This window comes from Benincasa hispida, chromosome 8, assembly GCF_009727055.1.
Source record: "Benincasa hispida cultivar B227 chromosome 8, ASM972705v1, whole genome shotgun sequence".
NCBI lineage: Eukaryota > Viridiplantae > Streptophyta > Magnoliopsida > Cucurbitales > Cucurbitaceae > Benincasa > Benincasa hispida.
Window position 1 is genome coordinate 6,318,238 of NC_052356.1, and position 14,766 is coordinate 6,333,003.

Sequence of the window (14,766 nt, forward strand, 5' to 3'; positions counted from 1 at the left end):
TCCAAAATTGTTAACCTTTGACTATTCCGTGAAAATGTGACCCTCGCTTTTGGTGCCAAAGTCCTGCCCTAATGAGCCAGGACAAGAGACTAAGTTAATTTATCCTCTTACAGGAGATCAAATAAAGAAATGTGCAAAACTGCCATCCTTGAGGGGGACACTCCCAGGGTGCCTCGAGGCGATGCACAATAACTTTATTCAACCTAACGAAGGAGACCAAGGGATATACTGTCGCACTTCTCGCTCTCACTTACTATGAACACTCTCTCCATCCACCTTGATATTGACCTACCCAAACACTATACGTTAGGGGGACACGCTTGGTGCCGCGAGGCCGAGGGTAGATCTCACGGTGCGGACTATTTAGGAGAAACGTGAAAGTTTAAGTGAAGCATTTTATTCCCCAAGTAGCTCCCACTGAATTTTCTACCTAGGGTTCATTAACCTAGACAATCCGGCTACTGATTTTAGTCTAAGTCTTCTTTTTAAACTCTGCTCATAAACAACGTTTGTCCATGAAATATGAACAAGTTCAAGTAGTCACATTTAAACACTTTAACGAACTGTCCTTAACTCGCATGCATGCATCAAATCTATCTAATTCACCTTTCCAGGTAAGTTCCCAGGTAGGGGTGTTATGTTTTTAGATAGATTTGTTACACTTTAACCTTTTATTAGGAAATTTAATCCTATTAAACTGATTAAAAGATTAAAGCCTTAGGGTTGCTAATCATATTAGAACTGTGATCTTAGGTCTATGTGATCCAAGTTTTAAATACTTTAAAACCATTAATTAAACCTAAGTGAGCATGCATGTCTTTCTTACTTCTGTTAATTCTAATTTCTCTTTAACTTTTAAAAAGAAACAACTAAAAAACATTGCGCACAACGAGGTGTTTATAACAATTATAAAGAAACCTATGTGTCATGCTTCATGCAATGTCCGATCATTACTATACATAACTTTTATATAACGTGTAATAACCAAGCAAACATGCTATCATTCACCCTTATATTATAACAATTATAATATAAAGATAATGCGTGTCAATGTTTTTTATGCATGCATAAATATAACTCTTATATTATATTATGCATGAGCATGCTCTTACATAATTAAATCATGCTTCTCTAAATTATAACAATTACAATAAAGAGATGATGCATGACCTATGCATAACCTAAGGTGGGATTTACTATATGTGCATACCATATGACATATTAAAAACATACATCACATGTAATAAATAAAGGATTAATGGACCGGGATAAGCCTTTACAAAAATCAAAATGAAATAATCCTATCTATTACATTTTTCATCGAGTAAACCAGTACATAGGCGAATCGGGTCTTGAACCGCCAGGAGCACTCCATCTTGTATTAAACACCATATGTAGACGATCATCCAATGCGCACAAAACGATAGAAGCAAAACCTAAACGATCGCATAGACGACAGCAAGGCTACAAAGCCAAATCGTCAATGCGATCACTTAACCCGGTGACAGGTAAACGATTTACCTTGCGTTACTAAGCGATCGTTTAGTCAGTTTCTAAGTGATGAAGCTTTCTGACCTAAACGATCGTCTAGTGCGCACGCGTGTTAAACGATACACGAGCATCCCATCGTCTACATGACCTGATACTCAGCGATCGCGTACCCCATCGTCAACCGATGCGATCAACAGCGATCACATACCCCATCGTTTAATCGATGCGATCAACAGCAATTGCGTACCCGATCGTTTACACGATGCGATCAACAACGATTGCATACCCCATCGTCTGCACAATGCGATCAACCCTTGATTGTCTTCTTCCTTGAAGAACCACAATGCTTGCTCTGAACTTCTTCACGAATGACTCAAAACTCAAATAAACTTTGAATACAGACTCAATAACGATTATTAATGACCAAAAACGCAGGGGCCTTTACAAATGACTGCAAATGTAAAAGAATTAAATCAAATCGAGGCTACCATCCACGAAAACATCCATTAATCCGCATATCCACAACAATTTAACGATTAAATAGTGTAGAAATGCACCCACTAAGAACGTAAATGTAATTCGTTGCAACAATGAAATTGGAATATCAAAACCTGACTCTGATACCAATTGAAGGATCTCTTAATGAAGAGTTCCTTGAGCGTGTTCGGATCTCTCCAATTTCACAATGATCGAAATACACCATATACATTTAGACGCACAGTTATGCAAACAAACAAGAAATAACAAGGGAGAGAGATCACATACCAGTTGAAGATGCTCTTCAAGCTATGGAACTCAACGCAGCGGAAGACCTCTACCGGATCAACAAACGCCTAGCAGATGCGTCGGCTATAGCAGCACGAACAACCGCAAACAAACGAACACAGCGGGGACGACACCACCAGAAATAAGTCCTAGGTATTCTCAGAGTGAGAACCCAAAGGGTGGTCTTTGGTGGGTTTGGTAGAGGTTGGATGAAGAACTGATCGTGTAGACAATAAGCAAATGGGAGAGAATATGAAGCTATTACATAGCTAGATGCTTATCGCTTAGAAGAAACTACACGATCGTGTAGGTTTTACTGAACGATCATTTAGGAAAAAGTAGACGATCGTTTAGCAAACACGACACACTATACGATCATTTAGGAAAGCTATCCGATCATTTAAGAATTAACGTGCGATCGTTTAGGCGCGAGGTATGTGATCGTTTAAGCGCTGAGTGACTAACGTATAGGCTCTAGACTTAAGTCATCGTTTACGTTTCCACACCAACGCAAAACCTTTCGATCTTTTTTTTTTTGAAATTTTTCGAACTTTTCAAAATGAAACAATACAATAACCGACGCGGTTTTCCCATTAACGCACGTCCGAGAGAGTTTTTAGGTTAATTATCATATAATTAACCAATTAAATTATTAATAAATATAATCATATTATATTTTTACTCTATAGTTTGATATCACATATTTACTATAGTAATTTCTCCTCTACTTGATATAAATCATATTTATATCTAATTTCCTCCAAAATAATGTATCTCATATATTTAGCTAATTATATCATATATAATTAACCAGTCCAATTATATCATATATAATCGAACTTCCACTTGTCAATTTGAACATTTCAAATTAACTCAAACACTGATTCTCGACTTTGTCCAAGCTACCTAGGAGAACTAATGGACCTGTGGCTCAAATCTCCAACGGTCCGTGAATAGCTGACTAAACTTTTTAGCCACGAGATCCACCATCCGTTAACTATCAGGCATTCTACTAAATACTAACAGCTGAACTCTTCTTACCACAGATATATTTCTGTGTTCATCGGATATAACCAATCATGAGTACGATGACCAAGTACAGCTGGGCCAAATTATCGTTTTACCCCTGCAGTTACATCTCACTCCTTAAGTACCACTGATTCCTCTAATGAACAATACAACATAGTCCAACTATGTGTGAACACCTCTCGGGCTAAGAGAAGGTGTGTGACGCCACATTGCTCAAGCCTTGGAATCAGCCCTTAAGGGAACTATCTATCTACTTACACCTACCTCAAGGAATGAGTGAATTCCATCTTGTGTAGCCAAGTTTCCAGCTCCTAAATCAGACGAATCCCCAAAATGGTAGGTTTGAATCGGCGACCTGGCCATTCACACCCATACAAATTAAAGAACCGACCTCAATGGCAGGAGTTCCCAACTCACTCTGGATTGAGGTCATGTTACCTATGGTCATCCTAGTGAAGTGAAGTCTCTGTCATGAACAGTGTTATATAACGAGATGTTAACACTTTGTTGTCAGGTCTTATAAAAACTCTTTGTATAGGATGCCTCCACTCACATGTTCCCAACACGAATGATTAGGATCAGATCATCTGTGACAAATCACAACACTCGTGACCATTGCACAAAGCGGGTTGCATCCGTAGCGTTACCAGGATAAGGTTTTCCTCCTATATCCATATACTACAGACCATTTTAGTTATCACTCAAGACATGATCCATTTGTATGTCACTACATACATACTTAAGTTACATACAAATAACCAGGGATTTTAAGTTTATTGGTTTGTGGTAAAGCAAATAAAACATGCAATTGAGCAAAAAACAAGATGTGAAGTAAATATCATATATTATACAACACAAGCATTCGTACAAACTACAGGACACGAGACTTTAGGGCATCAACCCAACATTAGAACCATTGGTTAGCATTTCTAATCAATTGGGCTAGAAGTTAAAATCAAACCTTGAGAGTTCGATGATCAAGATTAAATTGAGTGATTTCGTTCCTCTAAGCTATAGCATTCCGATGGATTACATTTCTATCCTTTTATTTTCATGCTTTTTCTTATTTCCTACTCCACACTAACCCCTCCTTCCCCCCCCTTCCCCCCCCCCCCCCCCTCCAAACTTTACCGTCTTTATACTATAACTAATTTTTGCACTTCCCTATGGATCAACCTAGACTTGCTATTTTATTTTATTGACCGAGAGAGGATTCAACACCCTTTATTTTGTTTTTCAATCATTTAAATGAATCTTTGAAAAAAGGTAAAACCATTAGAGGTAGTATAAAACAACTCTATAAGTGGTTCTCATCATAAGGAACCTTCATGCTCAATCACACACAACATGTTTGTATGCTTGCATATCCTATCTTATCACATTCACCATGAGACACCCTAAATAAACATAGTTGACTTGCTTACATAAGTTTACATACATACTTATATCCATAATTTGGTACCATGCAATGCAAATGTTATGAAATCGATAAGTAAAGAATACAGAAAAATTAAAAGAATAGAAAATTGATAAACAAATTTACATGGTTCGATAATAGTGTGTTAGCTAGGTCCACGGGGTTGAGGGAGAATAATTTTATTAGTGTGAATAATTTTATTAGAGAGAATATTACTGAATACAAAATGATGGCGCTTCTGGTGTTAAAGAGTTTACATAGTGCACTTCTCTAAACTCTAAGGTCATAACGAGTGAGACCCTCATACTTGTTCATTCAAAGCATCAGACAAAAAATTCAAGGCATTCAAAAAAATCTCCATGATAGGAGAGGAAAAGGGCATCATATACCGCTCTCTACCAATCAAATGAAAATTATAATACCGAACTATGCTTCTACTACTACGATGATGTAACTATAATGGCAAGTCTGATTTGATCTGCAAGGAAAGCACGAGTGAGATTTTGTAAAGCTAATTAACTAATTACATGTTGGGTTTTATGTCCTAAAACTCGTAGTTTATAAAACTAAACATATTCTATTATCAATAAAAGATGTTATTCAACATTTCTTCAATAAATGTATTGAATCTATTAATTTCATTCATAGAGTCTAAATCCAATAAACTAAAATCCATGGCTATTATATGAATACTTGAACTTTATGTAGAGACATAGAGATGGATCAAGTTCGAGTGAATAGCCAAAATGGTCTATAATATATGATTAAGGTTGGGTACCTTATTCTGATAACACTATTGGATGCGGCTTACTCTTTGTTACAAGTTGTTGTAAAGATACTACAAAAGAAATGATCCAGAGTCATTCATGTATTGACATGAGGAGTGGGGGCATCCTATGCAATGAGTTTACATTAGAACGAACCAAGAAATAAGGCACTCTTAATATATAATGTTGTTTACTGTTTAAGACTGGCTATTTCGTTAGATGACCTAAGTAGCTCAATCTTAATCCTGAGCTAACTATGAACTCCTGTCTATTTGGGATTATCCTAAGATTTGCATGGGCGAGGGTTGGTTCAACAGTGCCGGCTTAATAAGCCTCCCATTTCAGGGGTAAGACCTGGTAGATAGCTGGGGACATAGGGTGCAAGACGGAATTCGTGCCTACCCGATTTAGGGATAGGAGAAAGGTTGTTCTCTTAAGTACTGAATCCAGGTCTTGAACAAGGGGCCTCACACTCTCACTAGCCTAAGAGGGATCCGGTTTAGTTATTGGATCATAAACAAATTGTTCATTAGAGAATCAGTGGAACTTAAGGAACAAGACGTAATATCGGGGATAAAACAACATATTGACCCACGATATTACGAACAACCTGTTAAGGGTCAACTTACTATTATAGTTAAATCATATGGACACAAATATATCTACAGTGAGAAGAGTGCAACTATCAAGCTATAGTGATGTGATTCAATAGTTAACGAATACTGATTAATTCAATCTACAGAGTTTAGCCAATTAATCTTAATCGTTGGAGCTCATGATTTGTAGGTCCATAAGGTGCTTTTACTAGCTCGTAAAACATGAACACCTTGAATTATTAAATTGAGTGAATTTGAAATGATATCAATTTGAATCTTTCAAATTGAAATTAGGGTTTCTGAGTTTGAATTAGTTCAAATTCAAATTAGGGTTTGCATAATTATATTCAATATAATTAAAGTTTAATTTGTTGAAATTAAACGAAATTGGAGAGTCTATAATATTTAAATATTGATTTAAATATTAATTGCATGAATAGGATTCATGTCTAAAATTAGGTGTGTGATTAATTCAATATTTGATATTAAATAAATTAATAAATTAATTATGTTTAATTAAGAACCAAATTAATTTTCAAATTTAGTTTAAGAAATTGGATTTTTGATATTTTAGATTTGGTTAATTATGAATTAATTAAATAAAATTGTAATTAATTATAGAATTAATTGAAATTTGGATAAAAGAAGAAATTGGAAATTGGAAATTTTGGAGGTTGAGTGGGTTTTTCCCACATTCACTCCAAGGAAGAGGTGTTCCTCTCAAATTCACCCACAAATCCCATTATGTATGAAGTAGCTGCTGGCATGGTGAAGATGCTAAAGTGTTTGCATGGGATGGTTGAATAAAACTCTTTTAATTTGCTGTGAAAAGGGGAGATTGAGAAAAAGAAATCATTTTCTGCACTCATCTTCTTTTTCCTCCCAAAAACCTAGAATTTGACTTCACAAATTCACTCAAATTCGAGTTCCACCACTCAAATTCAAGGTTGAGAATATAGAGAAGATCTTTTGGTGGTTCACTATTGATTTGGAGCTGATTTAGAGTGAAGAACGACTTGGATTTGCAGAAATCATCAAAGGTATGTTCTTCTTGAAACCCTCTTTTGAATTTTTGAAATAGCATGCTTTAGAACTCAAATTAAATGTAATTAGAGTGCTTATTGATTCTGTTTGCTTTCGTTGCATGCTTGTGTATTCCATCATTAGATCGGTAAATGGGGAAGGGGGAGGGTTTATTGTGGATATTGATGTGAGAAAATAAAACTAGAAATGTAAGACAACGGGTTAAAGTAACCTAGGACTGGATTAATCTAGTTTCAAGAGAAAGAGAAATTCCTATGTAATTTTGATCATCAATTTCCGTTAATTAAACATGCATTCAATTTATGCATGCACAATGACTTACTTGGCCTAACTAAACTCATCGGCGCTAGAGACAGCCAATTCATTCAATCAAACTAAGCAAGTACCCTAAGTATCAAATAAAATCCAAGTTCTAATTAAACCATATGCATTAATCCTATTGGGTTCGAAGTGGTCATATAGAATTAACAACATTCACATTAAGCTCCAAGATTCTATTGTGTGATAAATTAATGGGAAAGCTCAACTAATTAATAAATTTATCATTGAACTAGGTTCAACATGCATTCAAGGTCTATGGAAAGCCTATATTTCTAGCAGACATGATTCAACCATTGCTACATGTTAGATTAAAGTTAGATGATCTTAAACGTGTAGATGAATCTATTATCTAAGACATACATTCATGATAGGGGCATCAATCCACACACAAAAACATTTCTAAATGAAACAAGATTCAAAGTAGACATAAAACAATGTATATTTAGTCCATTAACAGAAAATCTCTAGAGAATACAAAGGATTCTTGCTCCCAAAATTAAATAAAATCTTACCTTAGCATCCCATAGACAAGAGGAAGAGGAAACTCCAATCCATTAATTACAAACCAAAATAAAGTAAATCTAACCTAAAAGATATAGAAACATAGAGGAAGAAGAAGAAATTTATGTTTCACCTCGGCCTCCATGGTTTTCCACATTCCTCAAAAGCCTAAAAAAACAAGAGAATATTTATAGAAATAGGGTAGGGCCCTTATCGAAGTGCGAGTGGGGGGAAGGGATAAATAGTGCGTCATTGCACCTTTCCCTATCAAACATCTATTAAGTGCTGCAACGCTATCACTTTTCCTCTCCTTTTGGAAAAAGTGTTGTGTTGCACGTCGAGCATGGCATCACTGTGCCAGCTCCTCAGGAGCAAAATTGTTATTTCATCTCCTTTGAAGCTTTAGATCTTGATATCACTCCAGATAGCTTTACATCAATCCTGAACGGCCCAAAACACTCCGGAATACATGAATTGCTCGAGAACCAACAAAAATAGATATTTAAACCCTTTAAACCAACAAGCAAGCGAAGTTAGAGACATAAAAACAACTTTTTTTAGAGCTATTAAACACCCCCATCCTAAAATTCGGCCGTCCTCGAGCATGGAAAAACAAAACATAGATATGAATCATATGATGCAAATGACTATATCTAATATCAAGACTAAAGATAACAACACAATTCAAGGATAGAATCATTCAAATGTATGCTATCATTTAATACATTTAAAAACTAATTCCCTATCCCTAACATGTTTGTGTGCTTAGCCAATCCTATCTAGGTCTTTAATAGTCTGAAGAGTTTTATCGGGAAACTTTTATTCAACTCTTCGCTTGTTCTACCCTACTCTAGCTCTAAGTATCAAGCATTAAACTTCCTACACTCAAAATGGCAATGTAAAACTTAAGAGAAACCAGACTTTTTATTCTACCTTTTTTTTTTTTTTTTTAGTTTACATAAAAGGGGAAACCTTATCTAGGCACATCATCTTCATTTTGGCTTGTCCACAGGGTTACGTGAAAGATATCCAACTATGAGCAATGTCTTCTTAAAAGGCACTGAAGCTTACTCATTTTTCAAGGATACTTTAATATAGAGGGAAACTACAGGTGTCATAACTGCCCCAGGTTAATCACACCCCTAAGAAAAAGAATCTCCTTCAAAATTATCATATAGGCCTTTCTTTTAATTTACAACAAGCTTGTTTTTTTACAACTTTCTTGATTTAAGCAGCTTTTAATCTACAACAAGAGTTTGGCAAAAACCTAAACGTGCATTACCAAGCTCTAGAGCATGCAACATACTATCCTATAGTAGAATTTTAAATCTATATGGCATACTATATGTACAAATGTGTTCAATTCAAATATAATATACATCACATGTATAAAATAATTAAATAATACCAACATGGTTCAACTTTGGCATCCTAAGCAAGAAAAACAATTAAAAATTATAAAATAAAACTAAAAAGCAGCTTCAAAAGAGGTCTGGACTGCTCGACCCGACTCGAATCGGACCCAAACTGCCCGAATCGACCTCCAAATACTCCAATTGAGGCTGAACCGGACCAGATGTTATTGAACCAGACCAAATAAAGACCGAACCGGTCAAATCGGACGTCCTCCCGCGCAAACCGACTCACGAATGTGTGCCTTTCTGGGATGGGATGAACAGTGTTGCGACACTCCTTCCTAGCATTGTAATGCTTCAGGCTGATTATGATCTATGTTGCAACGCCCTAATCGTAGTGACGCAACGCTGCAAGGCATAAGCTTGATTCCAGGTTTTTTTAACTCGACCATGCTTACTTTGATATTCAATTACAACCTAATTTCAATTCTAATGACTCTAATAAAATTATAGACACTAGAGCACACATATAAGCTCATCAATCAAGAGCCAATTACAAATTAAACTTCATAATTGAAGAGAAAATTAATGCCAAATTTGAATTTCAACCATATCAGTCACCATTTCATACATTCATAAAAATTCACCCACAAAACTCAAATTAACGATAATTGAGTGCTTAACTTATGCTCTGATACCAATGATAGATAAAACTAACATGTAGCAGAAGAAATCAGAATCAATAAGCACTACAATTACACTTAATTTGAGTTTATAAAACATGCTAAAATAGTTTTGTAGAAAAGAGGCTTTCATGTTAGAATACCTTTGATGAACAGCTGAAATTCTTCTTCTCCTCTAAGAATTTGATCTCCAAAACACCAATGGACCACCACAGGATATTCTCTACTATCTTAACTTAAAATGAGAGATGGAATCTCATAATTAAGGTCAATTGTATTAGAGAAGATAAGGGTTTGGAGAGAATTTCTGAGAAAAACAATTTCAGGTTGCATGATCCTCTAAAGCTAATCAAATCAGATATATTTAAGCAAATTAATCATGCAAGCATTTTAATTTTAGCTTAATGACATCTCAAGAAGCTGTTTAGGAGTGGGCTAGGTGTTTCAAATGGGTGAAACCACTCTAATTAGAAAGGAAAAAAAAGTTGGATAATTCCACTCAAAGTGGAATTTTCCATTTAAAATTAAATTTTGAATTTAATTCTTATTTTCACTAAAATTAAAAATAAAATTAAAACTGAATTTTGATTTTTAAAAATTGAAAAATGTTTTATTTAAATAATTAATTAAACAATTTTACTTAATTAATTAAATGATAATTTAATATCAAATATTAAATTAATCAAACACCTAGTTTATACATGAATCTTATTTATGTAAACCAATATTTAAAACAAACGATTTAAGATTAATTGGCTAAACTATTTAGACTAGATTAAATCAATATTCCTTAACTACTGAGACATACCACTATAGCTTGATAGTTACACTTTCCTCACTGTAGATATATTTTTGTCCACTTTAACCATGATTAGTAAGTCGACCCTTCACAGGTTGTTCGTATTCACAACTAGGTCAAAATAACCGTTTTACCTTTGTAAATACATCTTGCTCCTTAAGCTCCCACTAATCCTCTATTGAACAATTGGTTTATAGTCCAACTTATAAGCCATGACCCTCTCGATCATGAGAGGGCGGGGCCCCATTATTCAAGACTAGGAATCAGTACTTAAGAGAACATCCTATCTACTAACCCTAAGTCGGGTAGTAGTGAATGCCATCTTGCAGAACTATGTCCCCAACTATCTTTCCGGTCTTATCCCCAAAATGAGAGGCTTATTGAGCAGTGTTATTTGGACTACTCTCACCTGTGCAGATCAAAGAATAATCCCGAATAAAAAGAGTTCATAGTTAGCTCAGGCTTAAGAACGAGTTACCCTAGGTCATCGAATTTGAAATTGTCAATTTTAACAATAAACGGTCGTTATAAATAAAAATGGCTATTTCAAGGTCTAATCTTATGCAACTCATTGCATAGGATGCTCCCATTCACATTTCTCCACATGAATGATTTTAGGATTACATCAATTGTATCAATATACAAAATAGATCGCATCCAATAGTGTCACCAGGATGAGGTACCCAATCTGATCCATATACTTATAGACCATTTTTGCTATATACTAAAACTTGATCCTTTTTTTATGTTGCCACATAAAGTTAAAGTATTCATATTTATAGCCATGGGTTCGTTTATTTGGATTTTTATAACAGAATGTAATATCAATAACAATTAAATAAAATACTCGATAATACTTTTATTGATAAATAGAATGTGTTTAACCATATTTACTAACTATGAGTTTAGGACATTCCCACAGATCCTTCATAGGCAGGAATTCATAACTCACTCAAAATTAAGATCAAGTCATATATGATCGGTCCTGTGAAATATTAATTTTCTTTAATAACAGATTTATAAGAAGAGATTAATTATTTTGCAGTCCAATCTTATACAAACTCTCTATATAGGGTACTCTCACTCACATGTCTCCACATGAATGATTTGGATCAAATCATTTGTAACAATTACAAAGTGGGTCGTATCCATAGTGTCACCATGATAAGGCACCCAACCCTATCCATATACTATAGACTCTTTAGGTTATTACTTGAATGTTCATTGACAAGTAGGGCTAGATCTCCTTCAAAATCGACCTGAACATCTTCAGGATCAATCTCAACTTGTGCAACAAAAGCAAAAACTTCCTTATTTTCCTTTTTTTCCTGTTGCCTTTTAACTTATGACACTTGGTTTTCTAATGGCCTTTTTCTTTACAGTAATAAAAAAGGTCATCAAACTTAGAACCCTTGGACTTTGAAGACTTATGGTTTTGGTTTGACTTTTGCTTACCATAATTCTCATATCCTTTGCACCAGGTAGCAACTAACCCATATGTCTAACTTTCTGTACCTAAACTAACTTCATTCAAACGAACCTCTCTCGTAAGTAGTGTGGACTTCACTTCTTTTAAAGTTAGAGCTTATTTCCCTCCAATATGAGAGTCAATGAAGTTCTCATACGTCATGGGCAAAGACGTCAACAGAACAGGCAGTCTCTACATCATCAATCTTAATCTCTAAGTTACACAAATCTAACAAAATTTTATTTAAGTGATCAAGATGGCCTCGGAGAGACATACCTTCCTACATATGTAGATGATATAGACATTGCTTCAGAAATAACTTATTGGTTAAAGACTTCACCATGTAAAGAATTTCATGTTAGGATGTATGGCCTAAAGCCTCGTAGTTAATATGTTATTTGAAATAATGATTGATTGTTTTATATGTGATTATCCATTAAAGAAAGATCTAAGATTATTTTATGGAATTTGAATAGCATGTGGTAGACATACAAGTGAATCATGTTCAAGTAATAGCCTAAATGATCTGTAGTATATGGATAAGGTTGGGTGCCTTATCCTAGTGATACAACCCACTTTGTAATTGTTACAAGAGTTATAAAGTGTTACAAACGATTTGACCCTAATCGTTCATATGGAGACATGCGAAGAAAGGTATCCTATACAAAGAGTTTCTATAAGACCGAATCATGAAATTATTTATCTCTCTTTATAACACCGTTGATTAAAGAGATTACAATTTCATAGGATGACCATAGGTAACTCGACCTCAATCCTGAGTGAGTTATGAACTTCTGTCTACGAGGGTAGTCTTTTGATTTGTATGAGTGAGAGTGGCCTGACTTGCCTACTAAATAAGCCTACCATTTTTTAGATTTGTCCAATTAGAAAGTTGGGAACATAGCCACACAAGATAAAATTCACTCCTTTTCTTCTTTAAGGTAAGTAGATGAATTGCTCCCTTAAGGGCTGATTCCGAGTCTTGAACATTAAGACCTCACCCTTCTCAGTGGACCGAGAGAGATTAATTTATAGTTGGACTATAAATTGTTTGTTCATTAGAGGGATCAGTGGTATAAGTAGTTAGATGAAACTATAGGGGTAAAACGATAATTTGATCCAACTGTAGTTATGAGCTATTCACGACTTATTGTTGATTGGTTATATTTATGGACACATAAATATATTTACAGTGCAAAGAGTGTAGTTGTGGGTCTTTAGTGGAGTGACATGCAGTTAATGAATATTGATTAATTTAACTAAAGAGTTTAATTAATTAATCTTGTATCATTAGTGTGGGGATTGGTGTCCTAATTCTCTCGGAGTCTCGTTGTTTTGTAAAGATACACAATGTTCAATGAATAAAATAAATGTTATTTAATTCTTGCATTTACTCATATCCAATAAACAAAGCTCATTGGTTATCTTATGTGAAGTTAAGCATGTATGTGTGATATACAAGTGGATCATGCCTTAAGTGATAATCTAAATTGGTCTATAGTATAAGGATTAAGGTGGGATACCTGATCCTGGTGACACTACGGATACGGCCTGCATTGTAAAGGTTTGCAAGTGTTGTAAACTACTACGGATGGTAGATCCTGACCATTCATGTAGAGATATGGAATGGGGGTGTCCTATACAAAGATTTTGTATAAAACCTGGAGCACAAGATGACTAGACTCTGTATATAATGCCATTGATACTAGAGACTTGCATCTCACCTAAACGACCATAGGTGACACGACCTCAATCCTGTTTTGGGAACTCGTCTCTTTAAGGGCGGTCCTTTGATTAGTATGGGTGAGAGTGGCCAGATTGCCAACTCAACATTCCTACCTTTTTGGGGACTTTTCTGATATGGGAGCTAGAAACTCAATACACAAGATGGAATTCACTTCTTTCCCGAAGCATGGATAAGTAGAGAGATTACTCCCTTAAAGGCTGATTCTGGGGCTTGAACATAGTGGTCACAGCTTCTCTTTGGAAGAGAAGACTCAGTCATAGTGGGACTATGACTTATGTTCATTGGAGGGATTAGTGGTACTTAAGGAGACAAATGTAACTACAAGGGCATAACGGTTATTGGCTTAGCTGTACTTACGAGGGATCTGTGAAGGGTTGTCGCACTACTGATTGGTTAAGATGGACACATAATATATCTGTAGTGAGGAGAGTTCAGCTGTCGGTCTTTAGTGAAGTGCCCGGCAGTTAACGGATGGTGGATCCCGTGACTAAAGAGTTTAGTCAGTTTTCACGTACTGTTAGAGCTTTGGATCTACTGGTCCATGAGATCCCTTTGGTAGCTTGGATTCTGTTAAGGATTAGTTCTTGATGTTGATTTGAAGTGTTCAAATTGACAAGAAGTATTTTGATTATATATGATATAATCGGTATGATGTATAAGATACATCTAGTGGAGGATTGATGTAAATGAGATTTACATTAAGTACCATGAAATAGAAAAAGAACTATGGTATATATGTTTCATGAGATGAAATATTAAAACTATAGGTTATAAATATAGTAT